At 26.3% G+C, this 19,599-nt stretch overlaps 1 long non-coding RNA gene across 1 annotated transcript; it reads right to left on the reverse strand.

The window, feature by feature from the left end:
• Positions 1-3,916: 3,916 nt before the first annotated feature.
• On the reverse strand, positions 3,917-17,608 carry LOC129957974 (uncharacterized). The gene is made up of 10 exons (XR_008783075.1): positions 17,594-17,608; positions 16,108-16,122; positions 14,797-14,814; positions 14,440-14,454; positions 13,129-13,146; positions 10,216-10,230; positions 8,030-8,047; positions 7,828-7,842; positions 6,472-6,523; positions 3,917-4,033 (listed from the first exon to the last, which is right to left on the reverse strand). It is a non-coding gene; the product is annotated as an uncharacterized LOC129957974 (long non-coding RNA).
• Positions 17,609-19,599: the final 1,991 nt, after the last annotated feature.

The following is a 19,599-nucleotide window of genomic DNA, read 5'->3' on the forward strand; positions in this document are numbered from 1 at the left end:
TGAGTGGATATTTAGAGAAATCGGTTCTCTTATGAGTGGGTTTAACAATAATAGAGCTGAAACTCTGTCATCAAATTGTCATGGCCCCAGATTTTGGTCAAATGACAAAAGTGCTGTATAGAATCAAATACTTTGTCATTGTTTTGTATTTCGCTGTAAAATATTATAAATAAAAGCTAATAGCTTAGATGAGAAGCGAAAAATAATATTTATAAGACTTTATCAAATTCTATACATGGAAAACGTTCTTTAGGAAAGAAGAAAAGAGGATGGAAGTCAAAATTAAGAAAAAGAATAAAATTTCTAATATATAGGTTTTCGAAAATTTGTTAAATGACGAAATAAAAATAAGATTATTCTCTAAAATACCAAAATACTCTCAAAATTATCGAAATTAACAAACGTTCATGCAAGACAACATCAAGATTGGATCAAAAGTGCAAGAAAAAAGACCAAAGTTATTAATGGCATTTTCTCAGACAAAACATTATTTAATTTGAATAGACTTAAAGAATTCGTATATTCCTGACATGATTTATAGAAAAGCCCAAAGTTCTCCTCTAAGCCTTTTCATCCAGGAGGATAAGTGAATTTCAACAAGTTACTCAGAATTTATTCCAATGGTTTGATTCAAAAATGTATGGTAAATAGGCAGAATTCAATAAAATCCCCATTTTTAACTAGTTACTGACATAAATGAGATTTTATTCAACAAAAACAACCTCTCTCCTGCCTGTGCGACATCACTCAAGTTTTGCTTTAGCTTGGATATAAATAATTTGGATTGACATAAAAAAATTCTGGTTTGAAAATCGACGAAATGTATCTGGATGTCATCGATTCTCAGTGTTTATTGTAACGATTAGATTTAATACATATGATAAATTGAAAAAAAATACCATCGGTAATGTTTGGTTTATTTTTGAATAAAGGTTTATAAACACGTTTCCTTCATAGATGTTACTAATCTATTTCACATATACTTCCCGGAGTATCCAAGTTGTAAAAAAGTCAATGTTTATAAACGGGTGTATGAAATAAACATTGAAACAAAAGTATTGATAGAGATTATTAACCTGTTTGCATTATTTTTTTTCATTCATTTTCATTCATTATAATTTTCACTCAAGTACTGTTAGTCATTATTGACTGATGACATAAATTTAAAAGTAATATATTCTCTTAATAAAATTTATTAATTTACATAGAGCATGTCAAATAAATCGAATATCTCGGACTAGACGGAAAAGTAGCTAGACACTAGACTTTGATCATGATGACAGCGAATCATATTTTCCAAAAGTGAATAATTAGAGAAGGAAGACATGCATTTCGGTAATTAACCAAATTTTTAAAAAGGAAGTCACATGACAAATCGAATATTGCCTCCAATTTAATTTAATATAGGGGAGAGAATTTACTTTTAATTAAAGTGGTCTGATTTTTTTAAAATCTTAATCTGAAGCACTCTAGAATCTAGATTCTCGAACCGGCAAGTTAGCTAGCGCATGAGGTGCATGATGTACAGGTAAGTTAATAAGATACAGGATTTTAAGCTGTGTAAAGTCAATAAAAAATCATCACGAAATGGTAATAAATGAAATGAATTAAATTTTAAAAACTGAAAAGCGAAATTAAGGAGAGTTTCAGAAGCCTATTAAGTATGTTTTATTCTTCTTTTTTTTAGGTTAATTCTTACACAATTATTATGTTAAAATAAACTTTAACATGGTAATAGAAAAAGATGAAAAAAAATTCTTTAGGGTCTAATTTTTTAAATCCGAATCTTAATTAAATTTTTTTAAAAAAGACGATAATCATTCAAGCTAAATCATGTGAACTAACTTCCAAAATGAAACATTTTCAGTATCAAACCCATTTTATTGAAATGATAATCGGTGTTCTTTTATGAATGTGATTATTAACTTTGAATATTAATGTTTGTCTAAAATGCAGTGTATTTTAAAATAACGCAATAGATTTGGAATAAAAATTGATAATTTATGAATTATTTCAGAAATCTTGAATGTAGTAATTCATCCTTTCCAATTTTAAACTATTATTTTTCAATACAAATTATTATTTATTTCATCCAGATTAATAGATTAATATTATTTATTCGTTATGCATTTGTCCTTATCATGATAACATCTAAAATACAGTAATTAATCCCTTCAAGCCTAAATTATTATTTTTCAATACCAAAGTTGAACATAAAGATACAATTAAGGAAAACTTCGTCTTTAAAATCATTTGTTTCATCCAGATTAATAGATTTAATATTATTCATTCATTATGCATTTGTCCTTATCATGTTAACATCTAAATTATAGTAATTAATCCCTTCAAACTTAATTATTATTTTCAATAGAAAAATTGGACATAAAGAAACAATTAAGGAAAACTTCGTCTTTAAAATTATTTGTTTCATCCAGATTAATAGATTAATATTATTCATTCATTGTGGATTTGTCCTTATCATGTTTACATCTAAAATGTAGTAATTAATCCCTTCAAGCCTAAATTATTATTTTCAATAGAAAAATTGGACATAAAGAAACAATTAAGAAAAACTTCGTCTTTAAAATTATTTGTTTCATCCAGATTAATAGATTAATATTATTCATTCATTGTGGATTTGTCCTTATCATGTTTACATCTAAAATGTAGTAATTAATCCCTTGAAGCCTAAATTATTGTGTTTCAATTGAAAAGTTGAACATAAAGAAACAATTAAGGAAAACTTCGTCTTTAAAATCATTTTTTTCATCCAGATTAATAGATTAATATTATTCATTCATTGTGGATTTGTCCTTATCATGTTTACATCTAAAATGTAGTAATTAATCCCTTCAAGCCTAAATTATTATTTTCAATAGAAAAATTGGACATAAAGAAACAATTAAGGAAAACTTCGTCTTTAAAATTATTTGTTTCATCCAGATTAATAGATTAATATTATTCATTCATTGTGGATTTGTCCTTATCATGTTTACATCTAAAATGTAGTAATTAATCCCTTCAAGCCTAAATTATTATTTTCAATAGAAAAATTGGACATAAAGAAACAATTAAGGAAAACTTCGTCTTTAAAATTATTTGTTTCATCCAGATTAATAGATTAATATTATTCATTCATTGTGGATTTGTCCTTATCATGTTTACATCTAAAATGTAGTAATTAATCCCTTCAAACCTAAATTATTATTTTCAATAGAAAAGTTGAACATAAAGAAACAATTAGAGGAAAACTTCGTCTTTAAAATTATTTGTTTCATTCAGATTAATAGATTAATATTATTCATTCATTGTGGATTTGTCCTTATCATGTTTACATCTAAAATGTAGTAATTAATCCCTTGAAGCCTAAATTATTGTGTTTCAATTGAAAAGTTGAACATAAAGAAACAATTAAGGAAAACTTCGTCTTTAAAATCATTTTTTTCATCCAGATTAATAGATTAATATTATTCATTCATTATGCATTTGTCCTTATCATGTTAACATCTAAATTATAGTAATTAATCCCTTCAAACCTAAATTATTATTTTTCAATACAAAAGTTGAACATAAAGAAACAATTAAGGAAAACTTCGTTTTTAAAATTATTTATTTCATCGATATTAATAGATTAATTTTTTTTCCTTTATTATGCATTTGTCCTTATCATATTAACATCTAGGAACCAATATGTGAAATAGAAGTTCAAACGATGACATCCATCAATTATTAAAAACGAAATACTAAACTGAAATGGTTAATTAAAATACGTTTGCTGTTTTAACCAATGATTTGGGCATCAAGAACTAAAAATCTGAATAGTAGATTTAATATCTTTGTTTCATTATGTATTTAGAATCATACAATTCTTTAAAATCACCAAAACTAAATTTTAGTCCAAATAAAAAAAAACCAATTTTTAAAATTGTACTTTTATTTGAATAAGTGTACATGCGTATTTTCATTACATATCGATAATAAATTATACTAAAAGAGAGTATATGACTATTGGAGCATCTTTTCTTCCATCTACCTAGGAATTAAAAGAAGGTATTATGATATATTTTATTGGATAATATTTTTATAATACGAAATAAATATATTTTCATAAATAAAGCGCATAAGTTATTCTCTATGAAAGTGCAAATTCATTGTAAAAATTTCGATGAAATCCTGCAGTTCTCTTCAAAAACTATTTTCTTTCTTTTATATTATTTCAGGAAGATTATCTAATCTAAAGTAACAATTTTTGATTTCTCGTTAACCACAGACTTCTTTTACAAGCATAATTCGACCTCTTGGCACTTAAAAGTGCCGAGGTCCCCTTATGGTAGCCTCGAAATCTGTATCGGAAAACTGAAAGTTTGAGATCCGATTTCATCAAAGAATTCCCATACATAGAACCTTGACTCAAGCTCGGTCCCTGGGGATGCATTTTGTTAACAAAATAGGAGTGGAGATGCCAGCTCGATATCTAACCAAGATCAATTAAAAGAGGGTTTCTCCAAAAAAGTCCACGAATAATTTTAACTCTTTCAATACTGAAATGCTTGAAATTCCTGTCGGCGAAACTTTAAGTGGTGTTTGAAACGCCTAGAATGGAGAAATCTGAATACCCTTGGCGAGTGCTGTGTTCGTTATAGATTCTTGCCCAAGCGAATTAAGAAGATTGTGAGGTTTCCAGGGAACTCTCAAAGGTTGTTGTTGTTTCTTATGGCACTTGCTATGGACAAGCCCGCTATTACGAAGACAGCTATTTAAGCCGGTGGGAGAGCGTCTCTTTTTTTTTTAGTAGCTCCAACTAGGGCCAAGAGTACGACATAGCTACTCACGCATCATATTCGCTTGACAACCCCTTTTTACAGAGGGGAACATTCACACATCTCACAGACAGAACAGATAAAGAACAACCAAGCTCGAACCCAGGGCGCCCAAATCATCGTGAAGACGTGCTACCCCTATGCCAGGACGCCTTCCTTCTCAAAGGTTATCTTAATATACATTTTTTACTGGCCATCAATTAAGCTAGAATCTATTTTATATATAAGCTCCTTATAAACACAGATCGTCATCACAGTTTTTGAAGAGGTAGGAGATTTTTTTTTATTTTCAAAAGAGAAACTTGTAAATTCCTGTTTTCTAAACGTATCTGAACTCGAATGGTTTTAGAAATGAGAGAGTCTAAAATTTAAACTTCAATCTAAGGTTGAGTTTCTCTAAACATTTATATACTTTCTTTAAAATAATATACTTTCTTTAATAAAAAATTCTTTTAAAGTTTAATATACTTTATTTCACCGTTCTCATTAAGATAGATGACTAAGTTTAGAAGTCGATTTTTAACGAAAATCTCTAATAATTATTTCTTTATTTTTCTTAATTTCAGAACCATTTACTTTATAAAGAATTAAATTTTGTTTCTAGTTTATTCTTTGAAAAGTTACATTCATCTTTATATTTTAATAACTTAAGTTTTAATGTTATTTTGCTTTTTCCTATGCTTCCTATAATATATACTTTGCCGGCGTCTTGGCATAGGGATAGCGCGTCTTCCCCGTGACCTGGGCGTCCTGGGTTCGTGTCCCGGTTTGGGCATGGTTGTTCTTCATATGCTCTATCTGTGAGATGTGTGAGTGTACCCCCCCCCCTCCACACCTTCCGTGAAAAGGGGTTGTGCAAGCGAATGTGTTGCGTGAGTAGCTAAGACGTACTCTTGGCTTTAGTTGGCGCTACTAAAACAAGAGACGCTCCTTTGGCTTAAAATCGCTGACTTCGTCAGGGAACTTGTCCATGGCAAGTGCCAATATAAATAACAATATATACTGTTTCCTGATATTCTAAATTTTAGTAAAATTATTCACGAAAAGGCTCATAAATTAAATTGCAGATCATATTTTTTAAATCAAAATTGTGGTTTAGCAATTTATTAATATATTCTACAGTTTTTGAATTTCAAAATAAGCAAGCTGTGTATTTAAAAGCTTTAACAATTGTTTCAATGCTTCATAACAAAAAAAAAATGAAAATGTCATGATATTCATCAGTCAAATACCAGTATTTAAATATGGGATAAAAATATATTTTTTCAATTCAGGAAAATTTTCTTACGCAATCTGTAAAATTTTGAACAAATAATTTAATAAACTTATGAACTGAAGGATTTTTCTTTATACATCTTTTTACCCTCCTTTAAAAAATTACACGTTTCTTCTTATTTTCAAAACACCTTAAATAGTTGGAATTTTGTTTCATAGATGCTTATTCGAGCAATTTTAGTGAAAAATTCAAAAATGTATGTAATTTCATTTCTTAAATGAAATTTTAAACTTTTATTAGAATTTTAATTATTTTATTGAATGATGACGATATTCATTACAAAATATAATCTAAAATGAGCAATGAGAAGCATTTTATTTTCAATGACATTTATTTGTAAATTACATTCAAAATATTATTATAAATGATACTTACTATTTGAGGTAGAAATTTGTGCTGGCTGATTTACTCGAGAGAAGTTAACCAACTAAAAGAGTAAAAAAAAAAAAATGAGTATGCATTTTTAACCAGTATTCAAATGCAATATGTTTATATTGTAAACAAACATGTATATAAGCGTGAGAATCTTCTGTTTCGTCATTGTCTCCCTTCATTGAGAACGCGACTTAAAGCGGAGTAATTTTTGTCTTTTCTCTGAAATGAAAAACTAAAATCATTTTGTTCTTTACTCTAGTCTCTTTTCTGTTTCTTCGAAGTTTTGAAATATAAACGATCTTCGTATTTGAGGGGAAATTTAAAACTGTTTTATGATGTTAGATTTGAGATATTTTAACAAATAGGCCAATAATCAATTACGATAAACAAACAAAAAATAAACTTAATTTGAAAGAAAATTTGAGATTTAGATATTATTATAGTTAACATGTCATTTTTTTTTATTTTAAATGTTTTCAACAGAGAAAAGAGGGGAAATAAAGCAGGAGAATTTTTATATTCTAAATGTTTTCAAATTTTTAACTTTCCGACTTTTTGTTCTTTATAAGACAGTGCCAGGTGGTGCCATTGGCATAGAAGGAAAATATAAATCATTTAATGTTTTAATGATAATAGCATTTTTAAATAATTACTTTAATATACACTTTACGAAAATATGCAACAATATAAGATTTCAAGCCTCTAGCACATCAGAAGGAAATGAAAAATAGATTATCAAATTCCCTCATTACAAATATGGAACAAATCAACTTAAATAAAAGTGTCCAAGAATTATTTTCTCTCACAAACGTAGAAAATAATAAAGTAAATTGCCCTAAAACGAGGTATACTTATTTAATTCCCTTTAGAGATTATTTTTTAATAGAATATGTCGCTATAAAACGATTAAAAATCTTTAAAACACTGTTAAATATAATAGTTCTTATTCTCAAAATATCTACTATTAAAATATTATTATTAATTGTATTGAAGAATTTGTCTTTTTTTAAAGTTTCTTTTGGTTTGAATGTTCAGAACTAAAGAGTTATCTTTCAACAAACATTCATAGGGTTAATAAGTTATAAATAAAACAAAAAAAATTGTAGTATACGATAACGTTAAAATCTTACTACGATACTTAATATCTCAATATAATAGACTTAAAATATTTCTTATTGTAATTATTTGAATTAATTCGAAAAGATTAAAAAATTATATTAATACTATGTTATAACAGGCGTTTACTTGTTCAAAATAAAATTTTGTGTTATAGAAAGAACTTGATTTGTTCAAATAAAACTCCCGCATAACTTTTAAGTTAAAAATTTTAAGATATGAAAAGAGTTTAGTACTCACTATTTGAGACGAGATCTGCAAAATTAACAAATATTAAATTAATGAAAAAAAATTCCTTCATAATATAGAAAGTCTTTGAAACAAACTTTTAAGCTAATTAAGTACAAACTCTCTAATTAAATATATCAATTACGTATAACTCATTTAAACGAAATAAATCATTATTAAATAACAATTTGTATAACAGGAGCGAGATACTTACTCTTTACAGCATGTTTAACTGAAAATGTAAAAAGTAAAATAAGTATTATTAGAAATCAATGAACAAAAAAGTAATTAATTTAAAATTATTTTATTAATAAAATTAAATTTTAAAAAAGCCTTCAGAATGAATTTTTTATTCTATTTACTCTTTTGAAATTAAAGATTATTGTGGTATAAATATGTATTTATGCACGCATGTACTGCTTTAAAAAAATATCCGAAATAGTCTTTATCAAGCTCTTATTAAACATTTTACAACTTCTATTAACATCTGAAAACAGCCAGAAATTTATTTCATCGTCAGAAAATAAATTTGCTTTATAGAGTTACAAATTTTCATTCTATTCATAGTCCGAAATGGCGAATGTTATTAAGCAAAAAACACTCGTAGAATTTATTTTTTTTCGCAATGAAGTGTCTGTTATAAAAACATTTGAATCATTGCAAATACCTTTTAGAAACAACTGTTTATCAAGAAAGCAATATTTAATTCGCATAAAAGGTTCATAGAAACAGTTCATCGGAAATGATCCATGATCTGACAGACCATTTATAGCGCCATCGAGTCTGGTCGTAGTTTGACAATAAGATATATTATTGAGCAAATTCCTTTATCATTTGGTTCGTGGCAATCAATTTTAAAAGATTTCATTTAGGGTAGCGACTCATCGTTTTCAGCCGTACCAAGGAATTTGTTTCCAGATTTCTCAAACGGATTTTTTTTTCTTCTAAAACACATTAGCACAGGTGATGAAACTTGGATATATGCTTTTTGACTCAAAAATAGCATTACAATCATCTAAATGGCGTTAGAAATGTGAAGCAAGACCAAAAGAATTACATCAAAGTCATTCAAAAATCAAACTAATATTCTTATCAACTGAGCAGATACGGCCCCACAAGTTTCGTATTCATTTGATATATCATCATGTAACTTTTTCCTATTTCCATGGTTGATATTGCCTCTTCATAGTCACTGCTTTGATTCCATTAATTCGATAAAAGACATCCATTACAAAGTCTGAAGGGATTTCACAAAAAATACGAGTTTAAGGCATGCTTTAACGATAAAAAAAACATTGGCAGAAGTCAATTGCACTCGGAGCAGATTATTTTAAAGGATGTACAATACATTTTCATCAGTAAATAGATCCTTTCATTTTATGCTACAACCTCCTCGCAACGGTACATCACATCTCCTAATACAATTGAGCCGATTTCAACTGAATTTTGCATTTTTATTATGCATGAGAATCAAAACATATTTTTCAAAATGCATACAATAAAATATTTAATATAAAAATTAACAAGACTTTTATCTGATTCACACTTTGAATTATTCTATCACTGTTTTTCTTAATTCTCTTTTATTTTAATACGTCTTTCGATGACGGCCTTTTCTTTATTTTTTGAAACTAATTATTTAACAATGCTTAAAACTAAGCTTAGGTCAGTCACTCAAAAGAAGGTCATATTTCTTATAATTTCAGCATTTGTAAACAATACTTATAATACTGATGTAACAGTATTTACAATTATATGGATAAAATTAGATACAGGTTGTTTCTAAAAATTGGTTGGATCAATTTATATTATAATTTTAATTGGATGATAGAAGGATTTGCATTTTATATTACTTTATATAAAAGTAGTTTGTATTTAAAAGAATATAATTTAATGAAAAGATTTTAATTTTGAAAAACATCAGATATATCATTTAATTTATTTATAAAGCTGGTCTTAAAATATGAATCATCAGAAAAAGTGAAAAAATGAATTATATACTTCAATGAATAAGTAATTTGGATTAATTGGTTTCAAAGTTGTAAACTGAAAAATAACATGATTTTAAATTTATAAATTTAAAAAAAACAGGGCCGGAAATTTATAAACTTAAAAAAAAACATGGTTTTAAATGTATAAACTTAGAAATGATATGTTCTTAAATCTATAAATTTTATTTCATTTACGTTTTTAAAATAGGAATAACTTTTAAATATCAATTTCAATTCTGAATTTTTCAATTTTGAACTTTTTACATATTTGAAACAAAAAATTCAAGATTAACAACAATTATGAACGAAGCTTCAGATTTTTTGCCTTTTTTAAAAGACTGTGTCAAATTTTACACTTGACAGAAGCGTTATCATAAGGAGGATTCATTACATTGATAAATGAACTTACCTCCGTGAATAGCATCTGTAGAATAAAGAAAAGTTTGTTGAATTTTAATATAAAAATGAAAAATAAATGAGTAGTGAAGCACCATTTACAAGCTTCGTTTAATGCGTTATTTCATCATAGTTCTAATTCATCAGTGTTCATTATAATAATAAAGTACTTAGTTATACGACAAAACCCGTGGGATATATGTTGTATTTACTATTATGAAATTTGCAGATTTTCTATCTCAATCATTTCTACATTTTTATTAAATGAACGTTTTGAGGGTTCGGAATGATTCTCAATGGATAAATTCATGGAAAATAAATTCTATTAATTTAAGCGATTGTGAAGAAGACGAAGGCTAGTAGTTATTCTACATTTCTTTAAAGGAGCAATAGACTCTAATAAAAATATTCCATGATTCGTAATTCTACTATTAATACTCACATTTAATCAACTCTTCTGACATTAATTATAAATTATTTCAATTAAACGTCTATCTGCATGTGCACAAATCATATGAAGTAAACAAATGTATAAATAATATTCAACAGGCAGTAAAATTAATATTTTTATAATAAATATTCAATTTTAAAGTTTAATTTTTGTCTCCAATATCATGTAATAATTTACTATCTTAAAAACACAGATAAAATTAATATTTTTAAAATGTGTAGTAAATGCTTTATAGTTCAAATATTCAAAAATGTTTTTATTAAAATTCGGATTATTCATCGTTTTACGCTAGTTCATGCAATTTAATGTATTTGATTCTTTCCATCAAATCTGCAGGTATCCTTATTTATTAAGAAATTTTTGGGGGGGAGGGACTGTATTTTATTTCTATCTAGAAAAGATCACAGCTACATGAGGACAAAATTAGGGTTCAATATTGGGAAATCAGTGTCTATGTTTTGTACCTCATATGTGCCTGCCTGAGTGTTTTTGTGGGTCGTGAAGATTTAGAATACAGTGAACTTACTCGGTTACCCTCTTCATCATCTAATCACATTTCAAAATTATGACATCCACTTCAAAATAGTCCTTTTGTAATGACGAAAAAGGAATTAACTTAGCTCAGAAAACTTCCCCGTATCTCTTAATTACATAGCGAATGTTCACTGTTTGTAATTGCAATTAGACACTTCGATTTATTTACAAGATACATATTTGTAATTAAATGTAAACTATTTAATTATTTTAGTTATCTTTTTAAAAAAATGAACTACGCCTTTCAAAAAGTTTTAATCGACAGTATTAGATCAAATTGATTATCCGTCATTTTCAAATGCTGAAGTTAAAAAATAGTTTATGTATTATTAGGATTCAACGCCTATGATATAATGTTTCATAAATATTGCCGCATTGAAAAGATGCAGTCGACTCTCCGTGGCCGAATGGTCATAGCACTGATCTCATAATCAAGAGATTGTGAGTTCGAATCACGCCAGAGACAATGCGATTCACAGTTTGTGTAAATATTTAATTCTTTGATCTTATGTTTCCCTTTATTTTATGTTCCAGAAGATTCTGGACATTTCTTAAGTTTAACAGACAAGTGTTCTGGACTTTTCTTACTGTCTCCAGAAAAGTATTCTGGAACTTTCCCTGCTAGTATAAAAGCAGAAGATGTGTCAGTCACTGTGTTCTCAGTTCAGAGTTCAGTTAATGAATTGGTTTAGCTCTACTTCTTGTGTGTATCATTGCATTCCACACTAAAGTATCTGCGTGACAATATTTCTCTTTGAATTATTTGATAAAAGAATAATAACAGGGTTTTTTTTTAAATTCTCTTTTTTTCATTTTTAAAACACATTTATTCCCCCGATAATTTTTTTTTTTTTTGAAAAAATGAAAATTTGAACTTTTGTTTCCAAATTACATATTTTTTTTTATTCACCAGAAATTAAAACATATATAGTAATACTAATATTTTAATTGTTCTGCTTTCTCTTTTAACTGAACACATCTTGAAGCACCTCAGTTATGGAGATGGAATGAGAAACTTCCGGTGTGATGGTCGGTCCCTCTCTTGCCACTTAATAAATGCAGAAATGGTAAGCTTAAGCTTACTCTTATCTAATTTTTCGAGATTCTTATTCTGTCATCCAACTCAAACAATTATATAAAGCATAAAATTTTATCGCAACTCATTTTGACTAAACATTTAATGGAGTCGTATCTTACTTTAAGTTCGTACAAATTAGGAAAAAATTATGAAATTTTGATACACTTGGAAATTTAAAGTTAAAAGATCGATATTTTAAGCATAAACATCTTTGCTACTACATTCATTGCTCTAAATTTCATTACTTCATAGTTACAATGTAGAAAAACATCGATTGCATTATTCCTTTTTTTTTCATATATTTGAATATAGTTCCACCCGTGGGTACCTCGAATACGGGGATAAGATGCTTCCAGTATGATGGTTGATTTTCGCTAGCCTGGTAAGTATATTAGCAGTATTTAGTCGAGTTACCACTCTACGAATGATAGGGCGTGCTCCTACAGGAAAAGTTGTATCTTGGCCGGTGATGGCCATTAGAGTTAAACAAAATTCAAGCCCATTGTTGTCGCGGCATTTTGATATTTGCTTTTTTTTAAATGCTTTCAGTCTGGTCTCAGTAACCACTTTTGGTTACTCTGTTAACTGTTTTGTTTTCTTTACTATCATTTTAGATGGCACTTTCTGTTCCTGGAATGTGATATCCTACAGACCCAAAGAAGAATCAATAGAATAATTAAAGTGAATGTAGTGTGTTTGTGCTGTTTTGTATCTAAATATTCTGTTTTTGAATAATTTAGTTTCAACATATAAATTTGAAAAAAAAAAGAAAAAAAAATTGCTTATATGACACACGGTTAAGAAGATTAAGAAGTTAAATTTGCATAAAATCTAGAGTATTGCAAAAAATCTTATCAACTTACCTACTCCAATAGATTTTGCTAGAAGAGGTTTTTAAAAATTAGTAATTAGTTTTTGCAATTATTAATCCAATAAACCCATTATTGAAAGAATATATAGTGCCAAATGTGTACAGTATGTCACAAAAAAGCTTTTATTTCCTTAAATATATTATATATAGACATATACTTTTTTTACATATTTAATATATGCTTCCGGTTGTTAAGTTTCCTTAAATAAGGTGGGTAATTTAAGTGAGTATTGTAATGGTTAATAAAAAAATTTTAAAGTTTACATTTTTATACATTTTTCCATAGCAAAAAGTATCCGTTAGTAAAATGTTTCACCTTTTAATATCTCAACAAATGTTACAGATAGAATATTAGAACTCTATGTCCTCACAGATGAATGTGAAAAAAACATTTCACTTGGCTATGGGGACTATATTATTTAATTATTTCTTTCTACAGCAAAGAAAGTATTTTCATACATTTAGGTACTTTATTTGATGAATTTTTCAAGTAGAAATAGAAATCTAATTGCAACACTTAAGGGAATAAATACTTTTTCTACTTTTATTCAGATACCAGTATATGAGTACCATTACATAATTTAATGCACATTAAGGTAAAGTTTGTTCAAGAGAAAAGTTTTACACAATTTAAATTTTAATGTACTAAGTTGAACATTAGCAAATTCTTTACATACACGTATAACGTGATACATATAATATTGCATGACTCTGTAGAAGTGTTAAAAAATGGGGACATTGGTCTATGTGAGAAAATAGTATTTTAAAACATCTCAAAATATATTTTCTTCATTGTTTTACTATAAAGATTCTCAAAATGTCAAAATAACTACATATTATTTTTCAAAATGTAAAAAACTTTTTAGGACCTTTTTTTCTTTTACTAACTAAAATTACTTATCATTTATTAATTAATATTTTAATTTAGAAACTTAGCTTTTAATTTTTAATTTAAAGTTTAAAATTTTAGTTTTAATTTTTAAACTTATTTTTTAAACTTAATTTATAATATTTTTAAAATTTTTAAACTGTTATATCTTAAATTGTTATGATTACTGCATATTAAATTAAAGATATTTGAAGGAGTGAAGAATTAAAAAAAATTACTATGTACTTGAAAATTTTTGACAAATGTAAGAATCTACTGAAAGAATTTCTAAAACGTATTCAAAGAAATAAACCTAAAATTGTAATTCCACGTCTTTAATTATTATTAATTGTCTCTTAAATGTTTAAACAGTATTTGTAATATTCATGATGAAACAAAGTTTTAAAATATTTTATGAAAGATACAAATTCTTACCAGCTTTAACGGCCTCTGAAAAATTTAAAAAGATATTTTAGAAACATATAACATATTCACTCCAAAAAACTACAAGGAATCTTAGTAAAATAATTACAGTCTGGCAAATGTTATGTATCTAACCACAATTTTTTAAGAAAGAAATAGAATATTAAAAGTATTTAATTTACATTGAAAAGTTAGAAATGATTTGTATTTCTATCATAAAAGTTTCAAATCTACTAATAAAAAAACTTCAATAATGAAATTTTAAGCTGATAATTCAATGTTAGTTTTTAATGACTCCTGTAGAAATGTTAACTTATTGAGCAATAATATTTTCCTATAATAGTTATTTAAAGATCATGTAATACATACCTCCAGCAATGCCAACAACTATAATATAAATTGATATTAATTAGCGAAATGATTTTTTTATATATTTGACAACAACATGTAATATTTATAATAAATACCATTTATAAATTCCTAAAGAAATCTACGTTGTACGAATATGAGTTATACGGTAAAAATCAGAACACGAAAAAAGAGGCGAGACTCCAAAAAAGATCATATTATTTATTACATTTTGTATCAAAAATATTTTTAAAATTTTATTTTCAACAATAGCAGGAAATATTATAATGTACAAATATGAATGCTTTTGAAATGAAATTTGAATCACTTTATCAAGATACCTTCATTTTCCAAACTTTTTTTGCATTGATTTGGCTTTTTATCTGTGCCTGGGAGGTCATTGTAAATTCTGGTGAATAGTATTCACTGAGAAGGAATTCTAATTCTTTAATTAAATATGGGTCCTTCTTTATTTCAATATATATATTCATTTTAATTAGAGATCGTGCTCCCTGAATTATTTTAGAATATTCCAAATATATTTTCTATGAAACTTTCTTCCACATTTTCTTCTTATTCTTTTGTGAAAGTTCTTGGTTACTTAATAAGATACATTTCTTTTATAAGTTCTTATTGAAAGCTATATAATGATTATTATAAATTTAAATGCTATATTTTTCTTTTTGTTCTGGAAAACTTTTATTGTATTATATACTATTTAAGATAACTGCATTTTTCTTATAAAACTCAATGATACTTGTTAAACTGACAACTGTCCTTCATACTAATATTTTTTACTCAGTTTATAAAACAGCAGGAGAAAATGATAATTTGAAGAACAATATTATCATTTAATTTAACATTTTTCTACAAAATATATTATAATAAAATGGGATGCAATATATATTTTGTTTTTTATCGGTTGTATATGGAATTGAGGGGAAGAATTTTTCATTTAAAATTCAATTCAATAAAAATTTATTTGAGATACATTAATAGATAATTTAGAAACAAATTATTTTTATATTTCAATAGTTGTGAATGCAATTTATAACAATTAGTATTTTATTACTTAATATTAATTATTATTTATAAAAATCCATTTGAACTTTTCTTAATAATATGAAATCTGTTAGAAAATTTGCTAAATATTGCATATCACAATATTAATTATCGATTTTTTTACAAACAAAAATATTTGCAAAGCACACATTCTCATAATAAATTTATGTATTCAATCAAAAATTAAAAATCATATTAATTTTTATAATTGATTATTTAAGTGCTATTCAAGTATTTTACGAAATGATAAAAAAATGTTTTGTTACTAACTTCCAACTGGGAATCCTACAATAGAAAAATATATAATTTAGATTCATGCATGATAAATATTTCAAATAAATCAGAAAATATTTCATAAATATCAAGCTTCTTAATTATGTGATAATTTGATTATAACATAATGTGATTATCAAAACAAATACAAGAACAGAAAGATAAATTTAATCATTAAATTATAAGCATAATCTCCGAAATTTCAATTTTTTATTTTTAATCCAATTCTCTTGATTTATTAGATCTAAACTCCTGAAAATCACCGAATTCAAAAATAATATACAGTTTAATCACTTACAAATTTTTAGTTGGGCATTTTAAAGAAGTAAATTATTTCAACTCACGAAGTATACAGCAGCTGAAGCATTGTAAAAATAATGTAAAAAAGTGGATATTAGTTTAGGTGCCTTCTTTCAAAACACTGTTACCTACTTTTTTAGCGAATTATACTCTTTGGAATTCAACTATTCACTCTTAAATTTAAATAGCATTAGCTTGGAGGTGAAAGATTGGCTTATGAATTGAGGACCATGGATTTCAAACTCGGTTGCATCTAAGATCCATTGTGTATTCTTACTTACTTTAGCCTTAACCACTTGAAGGTGGAATCTTGGTACACAAGATCTTAAAATTGGATTTTTGGGTTCAAAATGTGAATCCATCAGAGACTACTGAGTATGGTTATTTTTTAAAAACCTTAGCATATACTTTGATAGAAGCTGTTATCATTTCGAAATTAGATGTTCCCTCTTTAATTTAAATCTCAAATGTCTGGTGATGGGGGTCTTGTAATATGGGCTGGTAATCCGCTGGTTTCATACAAGATTCAACTATATTTACAGACCAAAAGTATATTAATTCCAGAAGAGACAAAGATTCTATTAGTGTAGGTGAAAACTTTGAGAGAATGTATCGGCTCAGCCTATGCGTCATATTATTTATTTGATGAAAATTTAAAAATATGAGGTTTTCTTCAAATATTTTTAAAGTCGATTCAAAGTGGAGACTATTTATTATTTATTTAACTTCTTGATGAATCTCATATGGCAGAAATCTGATGTAAATATTACAATTATTATTATGTGAACATCGAATATTTATAATGTTTTATATTTCAATCACCAAATAATAAATAATATAATTTCTAGCTTAATTCTTTGAAAATTTATGACTTAAAGAAAGATTGCTAACTTCTAGATTGGTGTAAATGATTTTTCGTTCTTCTTTATTGGAAGAAAAGATATTTCTATTCCTCTACTGAAATAACATTTGTATCATTCAGTTTTCTAAAATTTGTATTTGCTTTAACTTTCTATTATGATTTCAAATAACGAATAAGCCCAATAAATTATATGAATTGTAAAAATTGATACAAATTTTCACAAAAATTCTTTTAATATTAAATAGCTGTTCTGCTAGAGGTTTTATGTTCATACGAATTAGAAGAAAAAATATTAAAATCAAATTTGTGGCGTGAACTTACCAAGAACTGGATGGGCTGTAAAAAGAATATATGAATTGATTAATTTGGGTAAAAAGTAAGGTTAGTAACAGTCGATAATTGATTTTAAATTTTGTCAGTTAAGAAAAATTATAATTATTCAAATTTTGCTTGCAGACATAGGACAGAACCTAAATAGCAAGATCAAGACTTGTTTGTTAGTATGGAGAAAGAAGTATGATTTTGGTGCACTTAATATAAGAGAAGACACAAATATTGCACAAATATTCTCTTTTGAATAACTTCTTCAAAATCCAAATGCTTTATTCGAACTTTCTTTTTAATGTATCCCGAATATTTTAATCCCGAAACAAAACGAATTTCTTAAAATAATGCAAAAAAACCTAAGCCTTTGGTAAAAGAAAACATCAAGCTGAAATTAGTGCCTAAAATAATAGAACAATGATTTTCGACACTGATTAAGTCAAAAGACTATTATTGTTTCAGTTTAGATAACTTCATAAACAAATCGGAAAATAGGCTTATAAACAAATTTTCCCGGTATGTTCACTGCATTATCCAATTCTTTAAAAGAGAACGAGCATTGTTAATGCATTAAATGTTTCCTAATTATTTGTTTCAAGACATTTTGAAAAAAGTCATTGCTCAGGATTTCTATATGAAGAATAAAGTAAAAAAATTCTATAAGAAAATGCTATCAATATTTTGAAGTAAAAAACCTTCGTATATACTTCTAAATACGATATTTTCAAAAGACAAGTATTTAATATCTATAAAAATGAGCTTATAGTTAGCTATTTGTTAGACTAAAATAATTCTTTTGTGATAGAAAAAATAACGTAAATAAATAAGCAGCCAATAATTATAAAAAGATTTATAGTTAACTATGAAAATATTTATTTAAATTCTTTAAATCAAAATTTTTAAAGTAAATTTAAATTAATAAAAATTATTTATCCGAAAGAATTATAATGAAAATTTCAAGATGAATTATGCATACATTCTTATGTTAATTGTAGATATTCTTCAATTTTTTTTTTTAATTCATAAATTGGCTTTGTATAATTTGGCCTTATATGTTGTCATGATTAACGATTGGCAAAAATAAATATATGAAAGTTAACTCGGCAGATTTTTAACGGTTCTAAGAATTGTGATTAGATTCTACAATTGTAATAAGATTCTCAAAGAAAAGAATACCACTTCTCAAATAGTTACAGAATATATTCCCCAGATGCAAAATGTAGAATAAAGATGTCCACATGCTAACAGCAATAAAGGATTTAGTGGTTTTTTTGTAAAAGATAAAATAAAAATATTACTATACTTACGTCCTTGCACTAAAAAGTAAAAATAAAAACACATTAAAAATCATAAAAATGTTAATATTTATTTTCTCAATCAGTAATTCATTGTCATAAACGGTAACTGTAAAATATGAATTCAAACTTAAGGAACATCTGATAAGGCAGCTTAGCATGCTACGTTACTTTACTTCACTTAAAAGTTAACATTAATTTCTTATTTATAATAATACAGATTATTTACTAAAGAGCTCAACTCAGTCGTACTTTTTCAACTGAGTTAGAAAAAATTAAACAATGTAAGTATTATAAGAAATAAAATTCTGAATCTATGAAAAAGAAGTAAAGTAGAATATTTAGTTTAAATTAATTTTCTATTAAAGAGTAATTAATGAATTATCTAATCAAGTTTTAAGAAATTTTATTCATTTAAGCAACAAATGCTCTAAATGTATACTTTTGTATAATCATAAAGCGTATTGTTGTTTCTGTATTTTATTTGTAATAATATTCTTATTACTTACAAAAATTTAATTCACAAATGCGATATTTTTAATTTATTATTTTTAGTACCTTGATGCAAGTAATACATGTACCTACATGCAAGTAATTTTTTTTTGAATTTCAGCTATGATACATGACAAAATGATTAAGTTATAAGTGAGTGTAAAATTAATTAAATAATTTAACTATACCGTCAAAATTGCTTGCTAAATGCAGATA

The sequence above is a fragment of the Argiope bruennichi genome, chromosome 2 (genome assembly GCF_947563725.1).
Source record: "Argiope bruennichi chromosome 2, qqArgBrue1.1, whole genome shotgun sequence".
In the NCBI taxonomy this organism is placed as follows: Eukaryota; Metazoa; Arthropoda; class Arachnida; order Araneae; family Araneidae; genus Argiope; species Argiope bruennichi.